Source organism: Diabrotica virgifera, chromosome 1 (assembly GCF_917563875.1).
Source record: "Diabrotica virgifera virgifera chromosome 1, PGI_DIABVI_V3a".
NCBI lineage: Eukaryota > Metazoa > Arthropoda > Insecta > Coleoptera > Chrysomelidae > Diabrotica > Diabrotica virgifera.
This window is the reverse complement of record NC_065443.1, coordinates 185,992,703-186,015,012: the sequence shown is the minus strand read 5'-3', so window position 1 is coordinate 186,015,012 and position 22,310 is coordinate 185,992,703. Positions and strand designations below refer to the sequence as shown.

The window sequence follows — 22,310 nt, the reverse complement described above, 5'->3', positions numbered from 1 at the left end:
TGCAGTTTTTCGATTTTTTGAAAGTTCAACCGCGTTTATCTCGAAAACTGTGCATCCTACTAAAAAACTTGTAGAAATATTTTTTGCTTAAAATGACCCAAAAAATACAAAATATTGTTTTGTTTTGCCAAAAATCGCTGTTATTTGATTCCTCAAGTTCTTGGTCTATAACAATCTTATCGACATCCGGATCAACTGTTACCCAAAAAATTCGTGTTCTACGGGTCAAAATACATAAAAAAAATTTGGGTAAGTCCATCTGAATTAACGAGGCCGTTGTACCCCCCCTGGCGACAGGACTATACCTTCTACGAAAATTTCAAGTAAATCCAGGCTGGACGAAAAAATTGCGAGCCAAAATGCTTCATTTCCTTGACTATAATACAGTTTAAAAAAACCAGATGATCTTATATTTATAATTAGAGTGTAAGAAAAAGAATTGAATGTAAGTATTTAAATAAAATAGCATTTGAGCATTTCTGGACAACTTTATTAGTTTAAGTACATATATTAAGTACATAGGCCGACAGTTTTACGTAACTACAAAAAAATACTTTTCCTTAACTACTACGAAGTTTACCCTCCCACACTCACACTATTTTCTAAATATGATATGGTTTCTTAAAATATGAAATTAAATGAAGTAAATGAGAAAATGAGAGCATTAAAAATTAAACTTCAAGGTGTTTGAATCATCTACAACGTTCAATTTAAGTCTAGTTTTCTTAATTTTTCGTTATAATGACTCTAAGTGTCTACCTACTGAAAATTCTCTCGGCTGCACGCCAAGTAGATGTTTTCTTTTTACGCTTATTTTAAGAATTCAAATGAGTACTCATATTGTATTACTAATATTCAGTAATTTGATGTTATTTACTCATAGGCAAGACAATAAAGCAATAAACCTACCAACTGTTTGCAGTTGAACGAATCTCAATAAAACTTCCATTCGATTCGTAAGAGCCTTCAGAAACTTTGTGCATTAAAGTGATGATAACGAAATGAAACTTGCATATTAACAAGGAAAATGCATTTCCAAAAGTGCATTTCGAAGTAATTAAATATAATAAATTTGTAATTCGGAAACAATTGACGGAAATTAGTTCATTTTTTCTTCTCGGGGGTTTTTGGGCTCGCTGAACATGAATATCATGACGACGGTAGTCTCCGAGGCACCTTGATACCATTCGTCTAGAGTTTTATAGAAATTCGTTACTATGTCGACACTCAATGCACACTCGTTACTCGGGGGATTTTGGGGTCGCTCATCACGAATATAGGATAATCTCCGAGGCACCAGGACGGGTCAAAACTCCTTGAGTTTTCTGGGAATTCGATACAAAATTAGTGCAGAGTCGTTACTCGGAGGGTTTTTGGGGCCGCTAATCACAAATATCATATCGGCAATTGTCTCCAAGGCACCTGGCGCCCAGAAAGGGACTCGCTTCCTAGTGCTTTATGAACATTTAATACAAAATCAACGGGTTCTGAGCACAATGTGCCCTAAAGTCCATCGCCGTATATTCATGATTAGCGACCCCATAAATCCTCCGAGTAACTAGTTTGTTTGAGAAATTTATCATATGCTTGGGAAAGTCTTATTGAAAGCATAAAAAACCATTTATGTTATACTTATTAAACAACTATGTTATACAAACTTATTTAAACCAAAATATAATGACGACGGGCGAATGAACGAATGGTATTCGATAAACCAATAACTCGCTGGTAACCGCGAAAATTTTGCATCAAAAGGTTTTTATTAAAAAAATGCACAACTTTTATGAATATAACTTTTTGATTGGAGTGGGATAAAACGTAATAGTACAGCAGATATTTGAAACAACTGTGCATTTAATGATAGAAGTATATCATTTGGACCACATATACTACACATATAAAGGTACAAATTTAGATATGAGGCCATCTCAGATTTTGCCTTTTACAAAAATGGCGTGCATTCAAAATGGCGACTATACATACGTGACTAACATCACGATAACTTTTGAACAAAACGTCAGATTTCAACCAAATTTGGTATGTAGGTTCTTTATTTGATGTATAACATCGAGATCTTGAACCGGAAGAATCGGTTTAGCAGAAGTTGTGTTTTTCCTGGTTTTTATGTATAAATATGTTGTTTTCCTTTCAATTCTTTCACCCTGTATGTATTAATTTTTCAAACCATTAATTCAGCCATTGAAAAGAGCATAAAAATATTTTTTAGGAAATATTTTGAACTTTTTAGTTATGTTAATTACCATTCAATAAATGCATAACGTATCTTCACATGTACCTATGTGCGGCAGATTGGTGCAAATATTATAAGATATTATAAGATAAGAATTATTGTGCATTTAATGGTAGAAGCATATAATTTGGACCACATATACTACACACATAAAGGTTTAAATTTAGATATGAGGCCATCTCAGTTTTTGCTTCTTTTACAAAAATGGCGGGCATTCAAAATGGCGAGTATACATATGTGACTAATAGCATGATAACTTTTGAAAGAGACGTCAGATTTAAACCAAATTTGGTATATAGGTTATTTTTTAATGAGTAAGATCGAGGTATTGAACCGGAAGAATCGGTTTACCAGAAGTTGTGTTTTTACTGTTCGTTTATGTAAAAATATGTTGTTTATTTTTAAATTTTTTCACCCTGTATATATAAATTTTTCAAAAGTTAATACCGCCATTGAAAAGAGTGTAAAAATATTTTTTTGGAAATATTTTGAACTTTTTAGTTATGTTAATTACCATTTAATAAATGAATAACGTATGTTCACATGTACCTATGGGCAGATTCATTTTGAATGCCCGCCATTTTTGTAAAAGACAAAATCTGAGATGGCCTCATATCAAAATTTGAATCTTTGTATGTGCAGTATGTGTATTCCAAATTATATGCTGCTACCATTAAATGCACAATAATTCTTATATTATTATTTGCACGAATCTGCCGCACATAGGTACCTACATGTAAAGATACGTTATGCATTTATTAAATGGTAATTAATAAAACTAAAGAGTTCAAAATATTTCCTTAAAAATATTTTTACACTCTTTTCAATGGAAGTATTAACTTTTGAAAAATTTATATATACAGGGTGAAAAAATTGAAAAATAAACAACATATTCTTACAGAAAAATCAGGAAAAACACAACTTCTGGTAAACCGATTCTTTCGGTTCAACAACTCGATCTTATACATAAAAAAAAACCTGTGTACTTACCAAATTTGGTTGAAATCGGACTTTTCGTTCAAAAGTTATCGTGCTATTAGTCACATATGTATAGTCGCCATTTTGAATGCCCGCCTTTTTTGTAAAAGGCAAAATCTGAGATGGCCTCATATCTAAATTTGAACCTTTGTATGTTTACTATATGAGGTCCAAAATATATCCTTTTGCCATTAAATGCACAATAATTATTATAATATTTGCACGAATCTGCCGCACATAGGTACATGTAAAGATAAGTTATGCATTTATTACATGGTAGTTAATATAACTAAAAAGTTCAAAATATTTCCTAAAAAATATTTTTACGCTCTTTTCAATACCGGTATTACCTTTTTGAAAAATTAATATATACAGGGTGAAAAAGTTGAAAAAAAAACAACATATTTTTACATAAAAAATCAGGAGAAACACAACTTCTGGTAAACCGATTCTTCCGGTTCAAAAGCTCAATCTTATACATCAAAAAAAGAACCCATTTACCAAATTTGGTTGAAGTCGGACTTTTTGTTTAAAAGTTATCGTACTATTAGTCACATATGTATCGTCAGCATTATGAATGCCCGCCATTTTTGTAAAAGGTAAAATCTAACATGGCCTCATATCTAAATTTGAACCTTTATATGTGTGAGATGTAGATCCTTGAAGAGGGCGAAACACATTTCTAAGAACTGGTGTTTGGATGTTTGATTCTATTCGAAAAAATTTTTCCCAACCCGAAATGGTGGATGTGTGAATTGTTCGTAAGGGGATTTTTCCACATTCTCTATTTCATCTGTTTGATTTTGTATGTGTAGTATATGTGTTCCAAATTATTTGGTTCTATCATTAAATGCACAATTCTTATAATATTTTCACGAATCTGCCGCACTATAGATAAATAAGAAAAAAGCAAGCATTTTTATTTTATAACAATTTTCATAAAAATTTATATAAAACTCGTGATAATATCTGGACTTGGTGTAGATATATTGCGAGGGATAAGTTAGGGATATAGAAAATTATGCTCATTTTCATACTAGATTTTTTCGTGAACAGATTAATGGATGTCTTTGAGTTTTTTTATTATTGGATATTTCTTCAGTGTTTACACAGTTTTGCAAAGATTTACTCAAACTTCTTTTTTGTACTTATACCGGGTGGAAGAAAAAAAAATAATTTTTCTTATGTTAAGTTTAAGATACCCTTTAGGGACGACGAGGTACAAAATGTGAGTACACATCGGAATCGTATTGTAGTCTTATGTTTTTTGAATATTTTGTTTTTTGATATGTCCCTGATATACTTGGAAATAAAAAAAATAGGTGGTTTTACTCTTTAACATGTGTTTTAACTGAAACTATACTAAATCAATAATAAAAAAAACAGTTAAGAAAACAGAAAGCCACATAACATAAACAGTTCTCATCGACACATATAAGAGTTATTTGTGAATCTGGTAAGCGGTATACACAGCACAACATACCTACGAAAGACAAGATTGTTTAATGGAGGTTCTGTGATGTTTTGGAGTGGAATTAAGAGTAAGTACGGACGAGAGGTACATTACACAGTTTTTTTCTTTAAACACTCTATTGCTTCCGCACTATATAGGAATAGGAATATATAGGAAATAATTTGATCTAGTGGTATGATGAGACATGGCCTCCTTACGTATCGCGTGTTGTCAATTAAAACACATAAAGAATAAAACCGTCTGTACTTTATTTCACGTTTAGAATAGAACATTGGGCTTATGGAGATCAGTGTTGCCAAAACTCTCACGCACGTGTTGCTACTAGATTTACTGATTATCATACCCCTCGCACTCTAGTAGAAAAATGTAATCGCATTTAGTTTACTTCCTGTCGTATTTACGTGCGAAGCGCTATAGGGAAGCCTTATACAATACAACCCTGAATCTTGCTTGTCTTCGTCGTGGCATCACTGCGTTTCTATCGTTAATTAAAAATACATGGCTCTATCTCCGCAATGTTCTATTCTTAACTTGAAATGCTCTATAGTTTCTTTGTTATTCAAGATAACAGAGAAATTTAAAAATTAGAATGTTCAAAAAATATGAGAATACAACATAATATCGATGTATACCTACTTACCTTTTCCTTCCCACAGTGTGTCTCAAATTTTTGTTTCGGTTAAAACACATGTTCAAGAATAAAACCGTATGTTTTCTTTGTTTCCAAAGATATCAGGGACATCCAAAAAACAAAATGTTCACAAAACATAAGACTACATACCATTCTGATGTATACTCACATTTGTACTTCGTTCTCCTTACAGGGTGTTGTATAGTTCTAGGCTCAGTGGAGGCTGCTCTTCATTTAATGAAAACACCAAATAGTAATGCGAGATTTTATTTATAAGACCGACATTAAGGGTAGTTACCCCAGGAGAACTTTGAGTATTGACTTGTGACTTGTACGCGATTTAGTTGAAGACTCTATTTGATACTACATATTGATTCTAGTGAGTGAAGTTAAAGACACCATGTCCCGTGGTGATATTTTCCAAGTCGAACATTCGCTATCTTTGTCATACAACGCACTGAGTCAAATAGAATATGATGACAAGACAGTAACAGATTTAAATATTTGACATGGTATCGGGAATATTTTGAGTTGTTTTTTAAATAATATCTATTGATAGTGTAGGTATTTGATAAATAATTGATTTAAGACGTGAACTTAATAAAAAGTTATTTATTGTTTATTAATTGTGGAAGATCCAAGCGGAGAATACAGCAGAATATATTATGTGATCCAATTATTTTGTTGTTAAAGATGTTCAAAACTGTAAGCTTTTATATTTGTGAACAAATCTGACAGTTTTCGTTCTTGCTTGTCTTCCTCGACCTCTAAGTACACGATTTCGTGGGTCATCTGATTTTACACAAATCCTGACTTTTTCTGAAAATAGAACATTTTGTCATTTCCCAATGTTCCAGTTTTGGTGGTGAAGACATCAATTTAGGCGATCAATCTTGTGCTGCCTGGATAACTCGGGAACCCATAACTGTCTCCTGCTGTATACTTCATATCACGAACTCTTCTTCTCATCGTTTTAGCTGAAACAGTTACACATGTAGCTTCCAAAAGCTGCCTTTGGAGCTGCAGGTGAGAAATGGTTGGGTGCCTTCCAGCTGATTCGACAATTAAACGATCGTGGCGAGCCGTTATTACTTTTTGGCGACTTCCCCTTGCTTTATTTTGAGCTTTCCTAGTTCCTGTTACCTAGCATAGGTTCTGGACAGAACGCCCTGTGTTACGCCTAGCTCTGCAGCTATGTCCCTCTGAGAACCTAATTTGCTTCACAAGACCAATCTTTCCCCGTTATAAGTTCTATAAGGCCACATGGGGCATATTTTCGTTTTTGGACGCAAAAGTTAGTTTATTTATTTTCGTTCAATTTGCAACTCTGTTACGTTTCAAAATCGTACTACGACACTCCACCCTGTATATCCATCAGAACATTGATATATGTAAATTAATAATTAATTATTTCATACCTATGGTGTCACCTTGAGGTCAAAACCCAGAACGCAGGTGTTGTCAGCTATAATTCCTACGTCTGGTGTAGAATTATTTCGTTAATTGGAAAACAGAAGGACTTTTGGCGTTGTTTGAAGTACCGTTACGTTGTTGTCTTATTGTATTTGTTCATGGTGATTGTTTTACTAAGGCATAAAAGAATTCTCGCTGAGCGTGTTTTTTCATAATTTCCCATATCTTAGTAATGTTGGAAATAGTTGTAGGGTATTTTAGAATAAATAGGAATAGTACTGTGTAATGTGAGAATGCCGTAGATGGGCTGTTCTGCGGGTATTCTAGGTGGTTGTAGATGCTTGGCAACGTCGTAGGCGTTTGACACTTTCGATAGAACGAAGGAATTTGTTGGAAGTGGAAAGTATGGTCTTTTTATTTTATGTACGGCGCTCGGAAAGGAGGTGTTCTCTTCACCAGTTGGTGGTTTTAAAGGCCGTAGCATACCTAGAAGGGCGGTGAATGTGGTTGGACCAAACCCTTTTTCAATTATTTGGACCAAAAGAGACCAATTATAGAAAAAACTCGAGATAATCTGAATTGCGGCATTATTTTGAGTTAGTGTTTTCTATTACGTTTCGCCATGGTTTGACCATGTGATCGTGGTACCTTTTTGTAACATCGGCTATTTATTTTAGGGTTTTTATTTTGGGGGAAAACAGATTTCCTGTATACTTTTATCTTTGATGGGAGATGTTTGCATTTTGATTAAACATATTGCATATTTTGCTGTAGTACTGTACTGGAGTTTTGGTGAATGGTAGTTTCCTGGATTCGCTTGCACGTGGTTTCATTGAGGTTCTGGGGGAACCATGCGGCGTAGCTGAACCTTTTCAGTGGAACGGGTGGATTGGTAACCTATTCAGTTATTTCTATAGGATTTATAGGAGTCCCGTGGGGACGTGATGACCTTAGTTGGGGACAATTGGAGAAGTGTAAATAACTATTTTTATTTATATTGTTTATTGACCTGGGAGGTAAGTCTTTAACGTTTTTTTTTTGTTTTGTGGAAAAATACAGAAAACATTTATTTCAATATTATAAGCTAACTATCATGAGCAAACAATTCTGAATTTTTGCCCGGTAAAATTTGTTGTAGTCGACTGCAACTAGGATAGACCTGATTATCTCACATCTATGTAAAAAGTATCATAACATGGGCAAGTACAATCGGAAAAATGAAAGAATACCCATGAACGATCACATCAGTCACATATTTTGTGTTTGCTATTTTTTTTAATAAATTACAAACGAGAGAGATAGATTACTAATAATCTGAATAATGCGATGGATATGATCGTTCATGGGTATTCTTTCATTTTTCCGACTGTAGGTAATCGTTTGTAAAACGTTATACTTGTAAAAAAGGTGATTATTTATATTTTGTTCAATTTATATAAATTTCTTTTTAAGTTTTAATTTGAAATAGCCGTAACTTGCTTAGATAATATATATACAGGGTAATAAAGCGAGCTATGTGTATAATTTTATTTTGATAATCTGAAATATAATTTGAAAATGTGTAATGGGAAATGGAAGGTCTATCCCGAATTTATTATTTATGATTTTAAAGACACCACTACTTACTCATGTGCCCAGGTCTATTTGAATGATTTTTTTATTTATTCATTTACTGTTTATTTGATTTAATTGATTGTGTTATATAATTTCTTGCATAGATAAAAGCAGCATAAGAGAGTCACCCATATATTTTTCTTATTCAATCAATTATCCTTTTGTTTCCTTTAGGTAATAATAACGAGCGATTTACAATTATTGGGATCAAAGCTAGCCGTGCAAAAAATTACGTATGTCTTGTTTTAATCTGAATTTATATCATTGGTTTATCAATTAATTTTGATTAACATTATAAAACATAAAAAATCAGTCAAAACCTTTAATTTTTTAAACACATTTTTTTCAAACACATTTTTAATCAAAAATAAAAAAATGTAAAGACTGAAATAGTTTTGTACACACTTATGACAACAGGTAAAAGGGGAGAAGTATACTTTTGAAGTGAGTAAAATTAATAATCCTTAGCTCAGCGCTTTCGGCTTATAAAGCCATCTTCGGAGCTATGGTCAAAAAGGTCAAAATACCACTATGTATTGACTTTTTGACCTTTTTGACCATAGCTCCGAAGATGGCTTTATAAGCCGAAAGCGCTCAGCTAAGAATTATTAATTTTACACACTTCAAAAGTACACTTCTCCCCTCTTTTACCTGTTCAAAAATAAAAAGAATTAACAAAATTATAAGTAACAATAATAAATAAAATTAAACAAGATGCTGTATATGTCCACCACCAACATCTCTACATAACCTAACTTTTCTTGTTAAGTTGACGTACACTGCAAAGTTGACGTAAACTGGAAAGTATATCTGAATTATGGTTTATTCCACGATTACACGACTGTTTTGGATTATCGCGACAACGAATATTTTAGTGTGCAACATAAGAAGTACGAAAGTATTTTGCTCTAATAATGACTCCAATAAACAACAATATAATTTGCAATTTACTTTCGTTCTTCATATTTTGTACAGTAAAAATATTGATTGTCGCGATAATCCAAGAGGGTCGTATATTCGTGGAATGGGGTATAAGAATAGACATGCACTCTGTCGTTCAGAGCCACCTATGGTGACAATAATTTTGGATCACACGTTATATTTAATTATTGTGGTATATTGTGGTTTTATTTAGTTTGATGTATTTGTGTTTAACAGCGTAGCAGTTGTAGCATTCGATCATTTAGGTATATTCTTCTTCTTGTCGGTTCAGAAGTAAGACCACTGTTGCCTAGGGTTTTTACCGTCGAGGATCCGACTGGCGCCCGTGATTTATGGTTTTCTTTTGGTCATATTGAGGCCCACGACCCATCCCGCTGCCTGACAAGGTAATAGCTGGCCGGTCACACCCCTTGTTACCTATTCTTGTGCCTTAGCTGAGGAGTGGGGGTAGCAGTTTGGCGCCCAACGTGGGACAAAACAGCTTGACGCATGTCGTTGTTAGTTATCTTGACTCTTCTATGTATAATTGTGTAATCATTTCAGCAGTCGAATGTAGTTTTGATACTTCATTTGAGTAATCCATTGTAACATTATTATAGATTTGTATATTGTGGATAGATTTAAGTGCTGAATGATTGGTTAGATCTTATAGACATACTTGGTTGTCTAGTTTTCTTATTGATTTCTTGTTGGCCATTTTCTTAGCCACGTCTAGAAATCTCCAAGTTAAGCGATTGAGTCAGGGTGAGCTGACTTATGAACTCAAAATTCGTGGAATTGCCATTGGTACGGTGGATAGTATGCGTAGTGAGCTATTCACTGCCCTTCGACTTGAAAGTAGTGGGGATAGTGTAAAATATCCTGCTTATCCATTTAAACCCGAAAAAGATGTTAAGGCTGTTCGTGAAAAGTCATAAGTGTTGGGACCTTTGGTGGAAGCGTTTCGTGGCCCTAAAACTAGCAACGATTATTTGAAATATCAGTCAAAATTGTCTCATATCCTGAGTAGGATCGAGAACATTCCTGAGACTCAAGAAGAAAGGCCTGAATGTTTGGCTATGGCTTTTCGCCTGCTGGACTCTTTGCATCGTCAAGTAGAAGAAGACGAAAGGTTGGCCTCAGTGCCTACTTAAGTTGACTTCCTGGATCCTAATCAAACTCAACAGTTTGCGGCGGCTATAGCTCAAACTTCGAGTCCTGTTACCCCCACTGCTCCTCAAACTTCTGCTACCTCTTCTTTTATTAAGCCTGTTCTTCCTAGTAAGGGGAATATTAAGTTTTCTGGCGATAAGAAGGGTATGTCGTTGAGTGCTTTTATCTCTCGAGTTGAAGAGCTGAGAGTGGCTAGGCACGTTTCGAAAGAAACCTTATTGGAATGTGGTATCGATTTGTTTAGTGGACGTGCTTAACAGTTTTATTTAGCATATATGAGTCTAGTGAACAGTTGGGATGATTTTCCGGTATTGTTAAGGGAGGAGTTTCTCTCCCCTAACTATAATGAGAATTTGTCTGATGAGATTCGCCGAAGGACCCAGGGTCCTGACGAATCAATGGGAATATACTTGGCAGTGATGTCTGGGTATTTTAATAGACTTATTTGCCCAGTCTCTCAGGATACGGAATTAAAGATTATTTTAAGAAACATAGCCCTTTTCTATCAAGATCAGCTGGCCTTGGTGGAAATAAACTCCTTAGCTGAACTGCGGGACTACGGTAGAAAGTTAGAGGTTAAGAAAGAGGCAATGGAAAGTTTCAGTTCTCCTGTTGGAAGAAGAAACACCTCTATGAATTTTATGGAGCCCGACCTCGCCTATGTTGAAGTATGCTCAACAGGTAGCGGGGATACTAGTCACACAACATCTAGTAGTAAACGTTCGAATATTCTGCCAACTCCAAAACCCATTATTTGTTTTAGATGTAATCAACCTGGCGATAGGGCTGATGGTTGTTCTGAACCGAAGGGTAAAATGTTTTGTTATAGATGTAAAAAGGAAGGGTTCACAGTGAAAACCTGTCCTGTTTGCAATAAGAAGAAAAACTAGAACCATCACACCTGAGTGATCGGAAAAAGTGTGATGATGTGAGTAATTTGATCGATAAATTTAAGGTGATATTGGATTATGTGTTAGAAAATGTAGCAGCGGATGAAAGACCCTATTTAAGTATTGAAGTTTTGGGTAAGAAGATACTAGGATTGATGGATTCTGGTGCTTCCAGGACTATTATGGGTACAAAGGGACTAGCTTTTATTCAGGAGGTAGGACTGCATATGAATTCAAGCCGTACTGTCACTTGTACAGTTGCCAATGGACAAGGAGTAAGCAGTATTAGAACCGTTGAGTTACCTGTGGTATGGAGAGGTAACTTTCGGTTAATTGACGTATTGGTGATCCCAGATTTACCACATTTATTAATTTTAGGTACCGATTTTTGGCGTAGTAGGGGTGTTGTGCCCGATCTTCGAAGAAATGAGTGGGTGGCATTTTTCTGATGAACCAGTATTAATAAATTCTGTTGAACAGATGATCGGTAGAACTAAGTTGACATCTTTAGAGAAAGATAGGTTACAAGCTGTTATTGATCGTAATGTGAAATTAATGGTTACAACCTTGGGCTGCACAGATAAAACAGAACATGTTATTGTTACAAATAGCCCACCTATTAAACAACGATATTATAGGGTGAATCCAGTAGTACAAGCTCAAATTGATAAGGAACTTGATGAGATGCTTAGTTTAGGTGTGATAGAGTCTTCTAGTAGTGCTTGGGCTTCCCCAATCCTGCTTGTTAAAAAGAAGGATGGGACTTATAGATTTTGTGTAAGATAGAGATAGCTATCCTTTACTCCAAGTGTCTGACACTCTCGATAAGCTTCGTGATGCAAGGTTTTTGTCTAGTCTTGATGTTAAATCTGCTTATTGGCAAGTGCCGGTGGCCGAATTTTCCAGGCAGTATACAGCTTTCACCGTTCCCAACCGTGGACTCTTTCAATTGAAGCGGATGCCCTTTGGACTTCATAATGCTTTTGCAAACCAGAGTTTTGAACAGCATTTAGCTACCTTGGAAGAAGTTTTTCGACGCCTTAGGGATGCTAACATTACTGTTAGCATGGATAAATGTCAATTTTGTCGTCCCGAATTGAAATATTTAGGTTATGTGGTAGATCGGAATGGTTTACATGTTGATCCTGATAAGATAAAGGCAATGTTAGAGATTTCTGCTCCTACTAAAGTGACTGAAGTTAGACGTATTGTTGGAACCTTTTCTTGGTATAGAAGATTTGTGCATGATTTTTCTTCTATTATTGCTCCGATTACTGCTTTACTTAAGAAAAAGGTTAAATTTGAATGGGGAGATGAGTGTGATAGATCCTTTAAACGTTTGAAAGAATGTCTGATTGCTGCCCCTGTTTTGCGATGTCCCGATTACACAAAGCCGTTTGTAGTTCAAACAGATGCTTCTGGGTACGGAATTGGTGCTGTTCTTACTGAGACGCATGAAGAGGGTGATTGTGTGATAGCTTACTTGAGTCGTTCTTTAACTCGTCAGGAACGCAATTGTTCTACAACTGAGCGTGAATGTTTCGCAGTTTTATGGGCCGTTGAAAAACTGCGCCCTTATCTTGAAGGTGTGGCATTTAGTGTCATAACTGATTATTACAGTTTGTTATGGCTTCAGAATCTGAAAGATTTAAATGGTCGTTTGGCACGATGGGCTGTTCGTCTTCAACAGTTTAATTTCAAGATTATCCATCGTAAGGGTAAGGAAAATGTGGTTCCTGATATGTTATCTAGGTCTGTTCCTGTTGTTGATGCTTTGGAAACTTAGTATGTTTCGGATTTTGTTGGTTTAGATTCTGATAAGTGGAATCAGAAAATGTTGTTGAGGGTTCGAGATAAGCCCTTACATTTTTGTAGTTGGAGGGAGTCAGATGGCAAGCTATGGAAATATGTAGCTTCGCCATATCCTTCTTTGTCTCCATCTTCGGATTGTTGGAAGCTGGTAGTACCTAAAAAGGATAGGCCTCGTATTATTTCGAATTGTCATGAACCACCCACCGCAGGACATATATGAGTTTTCAAAACATATTCGAAGATTGCCGAACGGTTTTATTGGCCAAAAATGAGAAGTGATGTCGCTAATTTCGTACGTCGTTATAACACTTGTGCTGATTATAAGGTTTCTCAAGAACGCCCTGCGGACAAAATGGTTTCTCATCCCAAGGTAGATCGTCCGTGGGAGTTAATTCCTATAGATTTAGTAGGACCTTTACCGAGATCAAAGCAAGGTCATACTTTTATTTTGAATGTTACCAATTATTTGAGTAAATTTGTTCTTTTGTTTCCTCTTCGAAAAGCCACTGGTGATGCAGTTGTTAAGAAATTGGAGAATGACGTATTTTTGTTTTTTGGTGTTCCTAAGGCAATAATAAGCTACAACGGGCCACAATTCCGTTGCAAACAATTTAAAAAGCTTGCCGATGCTTATGGTTGTAAGATCAAGTTTAGTGCAAATTATCATCCTAGTGCTAACCCCACAGAGAGGATGAACCGCACTATGTAGACAATGTTGGCCATGTATGTCTCTGATAATCATCAAACGTGGGATGTAATTCTTCACAAAGTTGCTTGTGCCCTTAGGATATTTGTGCACGAAACCACTAAATTGACTCCATATTTCATTAATTTCGGTAGAGATATGAAGTTATCTGGACAAGACTATTCTAATGTTTCGGTTCCCGAAGGTGGTACTCAAACAGTTAATGCCAGTCGTAATTCGTCCTTTAAACAAATGTTCACTGTTGTTCGATCTCGTCTGGAAATTGCTGGAAAGAAGGCTTGTGATAAGTATAATTTGCGACGTCGTCATGTAGCTATATTTTCCCCACCAGCTGGTGTGGCGGAAAAATTATGCGCTCTCGGATGCCACTAGGAATTTCTCACAAAAGCTGGCACCTAAGTTTCTAGGTGCGTTTTCTATAAAGAAGAAGTTGCTTGTGCATATGACCTGTGTGATGAACGTGGTCTCTTCAAGTGGGTTTGGCATGTAAAAGATCTGAAATCAGGTCCGGAATTAGAGTAATTGTAATGTTGGTTCTTCTTGTTAGCCATGGATTCCTTGAGGTGCATTGACCCTAGAAGCACAGAGGCAGCAAGAGAGGTGATATGGGATTCTTTTGCGATGAGGCCTAGCTGAGAGGGGGTAAGGCTAACTTTGAGGGAATTGAGGAAGTACTATGCTGGCAAGAAATTTTCTACTCTCCCTCCGAAGTTAAGGGGGAATTGTTACGTTTCAAAATCGTACTACGACACTCCACCCTGTTTATCCATCAGAACATTGATATTTGTAAATTAATAATTAATTATTTCATACCTATGGTGTCACCTTGAGGTCAAAACCCAGAACGCAGGTGTTGTCAGCTATAATTCCTACGTCTGGTGTAGAATTATTTCGTTAATTGGAAAACAGATGGACTTTTGGCGTTGTTTGAAGTACCGTTACGTTGTTGTCTTATTGTATTTGTTCATGGTAATTGTTTTACTAAGGCATAAAGGAATTCTCGCGGAGCGTGTTTTTCCATATTTTCCCATATCTTAGTAATGTTGGAAATAGTTGTAGGGTATTTTAGTATAAATAGGAATAGTACTGTGTAATGTGAGAATGCCGTAGATGGGCTGTTCTGCGGGTATTCTAGGTGGTTGTAGATGCTTGGCAACGTCGTAGGCGTTTGACACTTTCGATAGAACGAAGGAATTTGTTGGAAGTGGAAAGTGGAAAGTATGGTCTTTTTATTTTGTGTACGGCGCTCGAAAAAGAGGTGTTCTCTTCACCAGTTGGTGGTTTTAAAGGCCGTAGCATACCGAGAAGGGTGGTGAATGTGGTTGGACCAAACCATTTTTCAATTATTTGGATCAAAAGAGACCAATTATGGAAAAACCTCGAGATAATTTGAATCGCGGCATTATTTTGAGTAAGTGTTTTTTATTACGTTTCGCGATGATTTGGCCATGTGAATGTGGTACCTTTTTGTAACATCGGCTATTTATTTTAGAAATAGTTGAAAGACTGATAAGTTTGTACACACTTGAATGAATAAGGGAAAATGAAAATGTAGTATGTCAAAGTGTGTAAATAATTTATTTCCTTAGCTGAGCGCTTTCGACATAAACGTCATCATCGGAGCTAATGGTCAAATACTAAAAAAGTACCGCTACATAGAGGTGTAAACAAGTGCATCTTAGGAATGTAAATTTGATTTTTAAATTGTGAATGCTAACTTAGTCCTCCGTACAAGGACTTTTTTGCTGTTTGCTGTTGTACGGAGGACTAAGTTAGCATTCACAATTTAAAAATCAAATTTACATTCCTATAGTCGGTTCGCTAAACTCAGACGCAACTGGCTAGATATTTTAGTCGATATTTTTTTGTTTTTGTCAATTTTGCAAAAATTGGCAAAATTACTAACTATTTAGTGATTATTAACTATATAGTAATTATTTTTTGCCAATTTTACTAAAATTGACAAAATTACCGACTAAAATATCTAGAAAGTTGAGTCTGAGTTTAGCAAACAGACTATAAGATGCACTTGTTTACACCTCTTTGTAGCGGTACTTTTTTAGTATTTGACCATTAGCTCCGATGATGACGTTTATGTCGAAAGCGCTCAGCTAAGGAAATAAATTATTTACACACTTTGACATACTACATTTTCATTTTCCCTTATTTATTTTAGGGTTTTTATTTTGGGGGAAAACAGATTTCCCGTATACTTTTATCTTTGATGAGAGATTTTTGCAAACATATTGCATATTTTGCTGTAGTACTGTATTGGAGTTTTGGTGAATGGTAGTTTCCTTGGTTCGCTTGCACGTGGTTCCATTAAGGTTCTGGGGGAACCATGCGGCGTAGCTGAACCTTTCTAGTGGAACGGGTGGATTGGTAACCTATTCAGTTATTTCTATAGGATTTATAGGAGTCCCGTGGGAACGTGATGACCTTAGTTGGGGACAATTGGAGAAGTCTAAATAACTATTTTTATTTATATTGTTTATTGACCTGGGAGGTAAGTCTTTAACGTTTTTTGTTTTGTAGAAAAATACAGTAAAACATTTATTTCATTATTACAAGCTAACTATCATGAGCAAACAATTCTGAATTTTTGCCCGGTAAAATTTGTTGTAGTCGACTGCAACTACGATAGACCTGACTATCTCACGTATTTATGTAAAAAGTATCATAACATCGGCAAGTAGGTAATCGTTTGTAAAACGTTATGCTTGTAAAAAAAGGTGATTATTTATACTTCAATTTATATAAATTTCTTTTTAAGTTTTAATTTGGAATAGCCGTAACTTGCTCAGATAATACATATACAGGGTAATAAAGCGAGCTATGTGTATAAATTTATTTTGAATAATCTGAAATATAACTTGAAAATGTGTAATGGGAAATGGAAGGTCTATCCCGAATTTATTATTTATGATTTTAAAGACACCACTACTTACTCATATGCCCAGGTCTATTTAAATGATTTTTTTTAATTATTCATTTACTGTTTATTTGATTTAATTGATTGTGTTATATAATTTCTTGCATAGATAAAAGCAGCATAAGAGAGTCACCCATATATTTTTCTTATTCAATCAATTATCCTTTTGTTTCCTTTAGGTAATAATAACGAGCGATTCACAATTATTGGGATCAAAGCTAGCCGTGCAAAAAATTACGTATGTCTTGTTTTAATCTGAATTTATATCATTGGTTTATCAATTAATCTTGATTAACATTATAAAACATAAAAAAACTCATATATTTTCTTATTTAATCAATTATTCTTTTGTTTCCTTTAGGTAATAATATATTTAATAATTGTGGTATATTGTGGTTTTATTTAGTTTGATTTATTTGTGTTTAATAGCGTAGCAGTTGTAGCATTCGATCATTTAGGTATATTCTTCTTCTTGTCGGTTCAGAAGTAAGATCACTGTTGCGTAGGGGTTGTACTGTCGAGGATCCGACTGGCGCCCGTGATTTATGGTTTTCTTTTAGTCGTCTTAAGGCCCACGACCCATCCCGCTGGCTGACAAGGTAATAGCTGGCCGGTCACACCCCTTGTTAGCCCTTCTTGTGACTTAGCTGAAGAGTGGGGGTAGCAACTCAAGCATAGAACCTATACCGTACCGAGCTGTACTAACTGATTGTCTTAGGGCCAGCACATACGGTGAAACGCAAATGTAACGAAACTGAACTTGGACCTCACAAAATTGTGCAAGACACAGGCGCTTTTTATTATATTATTGACCACCTCAGGTGTTCGGCAATGTATTGGTGATTCGAATATCATAAATTTTTCTGTTAACATACCAAAAGCACACTCGACACTTTTTCTAGCACGGGATAGTCTATAATTAAAGATGCGTGAGGTGTTGGTGGCAGTCCTTCCTGGAAAAGGTCTCATCAAATATTTTTCCAAAGGAACGGCTTCATCTCCAAAAAAGTAAAATGGAAATGAGTAATTATTTGCATCAAGTAGCAAAGGATTTGGTGCAGGAATATTGAGTGCATCTTCCTCAATAAGGCGCTTCATCGCTGAGACTCTGAAAATACCTGCATCACTATTTCTACCTGCATATCCCACTTCTATCATCGTAAACAAACCATCAGCATCAGCACATGCCATTAAAATTACAGAATGATAATTTTTGTAATTAAAATTAGTAGATCCTGTATTAAGATACTTTTTTATTCGAACATATTTTCCGTCAATTGAGCCTAAACAGTTAATCATATTCCACAAAGTATAGTATCGATTGGCAATTAGCTTTCACTTATCTGTGTCTGGAACCGGCATTAGTCTATTTTTTAAAGTATCCCATATTTTTTAGTAGTATCAGCCACGATCGCTGCAATTGTGGATTCTCCTCTAGCGAAATATAAGCCCAATGCCACATATGTACTAGATGTACCTCCCAAATACCTGAAAACAAATAAAGAGCTAGGTATTAGTAAAACAAATAAACATTAATAAAAATCAAAAACACTAATCGATCCAAGATAAGGCGTCTAACACACTGCACCGTACACCGCTGCTATGTGTTCTTTGACTCTAGAATCTTAATTTGCCTACAAAAACAGCAGCACCTCACACCGGATCGGTGTCCGGTGCAGTGTGAAAGACACCTAGTATCCACGGACTTTTTCTATTAGAATTTTTTTGTTACAGGTGCTGCTTGTAAAGAGAAATGGCGAAATTTGCGTGTTGTGTTTATGAGACACTTGAAACCTTTGCCAAGTGGTTCTAAAAAAAAAGACCGTACTATTTACTTGATTATATCCAATTTTTGTCGCCATATGTAAAACCAATTAATCTGCCCGAAGTAGGGGACCTCCCGTCCACTTCAACAGAGGATACCGAAATACATGCTACCATTGATGTGTCAAACGATGTTCCAGAAGATTTGGCTACAGAGTCCGAGCAATCTAAAAAGCCTACCTCTCCCAGTATACATAATAGTACAATAATTCAACATTCTTCCAACTCAAAGCAAATGAAGTTTTCATTTCACGAGACAGATAAGTTTTTCCTCAATTATTTAAAAGAAAAAGCTACTAAATCTTCTACGGAGACTTCCACGGACTCTGTTATGTCATTTTTAAACACTCTTGCACCCGAATTAAGAGAAATGAATATGCACTAGGTCAAAATATTCAAAAGACGTGCACTAAGCCTAGTTGATGATATATTGAATCCATCTTCTACTGCGCCTGAAAGTCAAACAATGAGTGCATTAACTAAATTAAGTAGTGAAACGTCCCGGGACACAATATATTCTCCGCAGCCGTATGGTAGTCCTTCATTTGTGCAGCCACTGCAGTAAGTACCAACAACTAATCCTCTGGACTTCAGCGGGGTACGAACACAAAACTTTATGCAGGCAGTATCAACAACTAATCCTTTGGACTTAAGCGGAGTATCGACAGAAATCTCATTAAATTGTACAGAATACCCTTCTGTCAGCCAGAACATGTCGTTATAACTCATTTTATGTTTAAATATAAGTAATAATAATTAGATACCTACTGATAAAAATTAGATTTCGTCATTTCAATATTATTTTAATCATTGATTTAAATAAATATTTTAAAATACTTACATACCTAAGTGTTATTAATAGGCGTTCTTGAGGACACACACATTCCCTCATATTAATATTCTGTTTCTGCAGCTGAGGTGTCATTATTTCAACAAGTTCAAGGTATGTAGTTTTGCTCATACGATAACAATACTTGAATTTTCTATCAGTATCTTGTAATTCTTTGGCAGCCACAAACATACGACAATTTATATTCTTTTCAATAGAGGGATGTATCCACATAGTTCTTCTTTTACGCCTTCTTCTTTGTCGAAGATATAAAGACATAATCACAAGTTCTTCATTACTTGAACTCGACATTTTAACAGATGTCTGTTCTCACAGAAAACTGACCTGATTGTGAGGCTTGGGGTTGCGGCGTGTGTGGTAAACACTTAACTCAAATTTCAAACTAATAATTTCAAGAGGGTTTCGTTGCAGTTTCGTTTCACCGTACGTGCTGGCCCTTAGCGATTTGTTTATTTTCAATAAAAACCTTAAGTCTTCGCAACAATAACAAGTTTTTTCAAAAGAAATAAATATTTCTATGAAATTCATGGTGATTCCATATAAGTTTGGTTGTGTGTATATGTACCAGTTTACCACAAAGCAGATAGGATAATATGATTCAAACTTTTCGAAGAATATACTTCTTTAGCTTTGTTTGGATGAGCCGGTTTCAGAAAGAAAATTTCAGAATTAGTTAGAGTGAGAGCTGTGACTAGCACTAGAATATCGGTATCTTCTGACACAATGAGTACATTTTGTTTGTAATTTTTGCTATTTCTATGGCCGTAGTAACTAACAATAGTCCTACCTGCATCAATTGTACATTGTATAATAGATTTAATGCAATTATACAAAAGTTCCGCTTCCACAATTTCATAAGGCTAAATTATAACTGTAAGTAAAGAAACTTCATTCCATATAACTCTCAAACCTGCTTTATTTTATAATCGACAAAATGATAAAATCTGGGCACCAGATATCTCGAGAACCATCATTGTTCTCATATTCGTTTTCAGCAAACTAAAAAAAACCCTGTCAGTGGTGTTTTTGAGGATCAGAGAGTAATGACACGGCGATTTGCTTTATTACGTTCACCATAAAATGACCAGAGTTCAAATCCCTGCCAATAATTTTTTTTTAATTCTTAACTTTTAACCTTATATTAGTTTAAATCTTATAAATGATTAAAAAAAGCAATCATATTAAAGCGAAATAAGTAACCAGTGTAAATCTTCCACATTTACTTCATATTTAACATAATAGTGATGTTGAAAAAGTAACTATTCGTTACAAAGTACGCGTTACTTACGAATACCAAAAGTAACAATTACTATACGGAGAGGGAAATAGTTACTTTGATTACTCTGATTACTTCGTAGCAATGGGATCAGAGCGAGTAACGACTATTGTATCTACATCTACAACCAGTACACTTGATTACTTTCTACCAATCGTATCCCAGCGAGTAACGGACGGGACCGGTATTTTACGAGTGTTATCGAATATCGTTATTGGTATGAAGCGTTTTAAGGATGTGAGGGTGATGAGAAGATAGAAGATGAAACAGAGGGAGGTATAATGATATACGTAAAAATATGTAATGTATGTCATTAACAAATATCGAATACGAGAACCCTATATTTTTCTGGTCATTTTATGGTGAACGTAATAAAGTAAATCGCCGTGTCATTACTCTCTGACCCTCAAAAACACCACTGACAGGGTTTTTTTAGTTTGCTCAGCATGATGGTTCTCGAGATATCTGGTGCCCAGATTATATTATTTTGTCGATTATAAAATAAAGCAGGTTTGAGAGTTGTATGGAATGAAGTTTCTTTACTTACAGTTATAATTTAGCCTTATGAAATTGTGGAAGCGGAACTTTTGTATAATTGCATTAAATCTATTATACAATGTACAATTGATGCAGATAGGACTATTGTTAGTTACTACGGCCATAGAAATAGCAAAAATTACAAACAAAATGTACTCATTGTGTCAGAAGATACCGATATTCTAGTGCTAGTCACAGCTCTCACTCCAACTAATTCTGAAATTTTCTTTCTGAAACCGGTTCATCCAAACAAAGCTGAAAAAGTATATTCTTCGAAAAGTTTGAATCATATTATCCTATCTGCTTTGTGGTATACTGGTACATATACCTACACACAACCAAACTAATATGGAATTTCATTGCAATATTTATTTCTTTTGAAAAACCTTGTTACTGTTGCGAAGATTTATGGTTTTAATTGAAAATAAAAAAAAGCTAAGACAATCAGATAGTACAGCTCGGTACGGTATAGGTTATTTGCTTGAGTTGCAAATTGAACGAAAATAAATAAACTAACTTTTGCGCCCAAAAACGAAATATGCCTCATGTGGGGTTATAGAACTTATAACGGGGAAAGATTGGTCTTGTGAAGCAAGTAATGTTCTCAGAGGGACATAGCTGCAGAGCTAGGCGTAACAGAGGGCGTTCTGTCCAGAACCTATGCTAGGTAACAGGAACTAGGAAAGCTCAAAATAAAGCAAGGGGAAGTCGCCAAAAAGTAATAACGGCTCGCCACGATCGTTAATTGTCGAATCAGCTAGAAGACACCCAACCATTTCTCACCTGCAGCTCCAAAGGCAGCTTTTGGAAGCTACCAGTTACAAATGCCAATGTTACAAATTTAGTGTAGCCAAAGTTACAAATTACTGTAGGATTGTAATGGATGATTTTAATTATTTACTGAAGGTGATGGAGGCAGGCTAGCTAAATAATCAAGAGACTCTACAAATGAGACTCAGGATAGGATTTGGCCGAATTTGCACGCCCGAAAGAAAGTATCTACTGAAGGACTTGTATATTAATCATTT

At 35.3% G+C, this 22,310-nt stretch overlaps 1 long non-coding RNA gene across 1 annotated transcript; it reads left to right on the top strand.

The window, feature by feature from the left end:
• Window positions 1-7,179: 7,179 nt before the first annotated feature.
• LOC126878978 (uncharacterized) lies at window positions 7,180-19,459 on the top strand. The gene is made up of 2 exons (XR_007695918.1): window positions 7,180-7,763; window positions 18,530-19,459. It is a non-coding gene; the product is annotated as an uncharacterized LOC126878978 (long non-coding RNA).
• The last annotated feature ends 2,851 nt before the right edge of the window (window positions 19,460-22,310 follow it).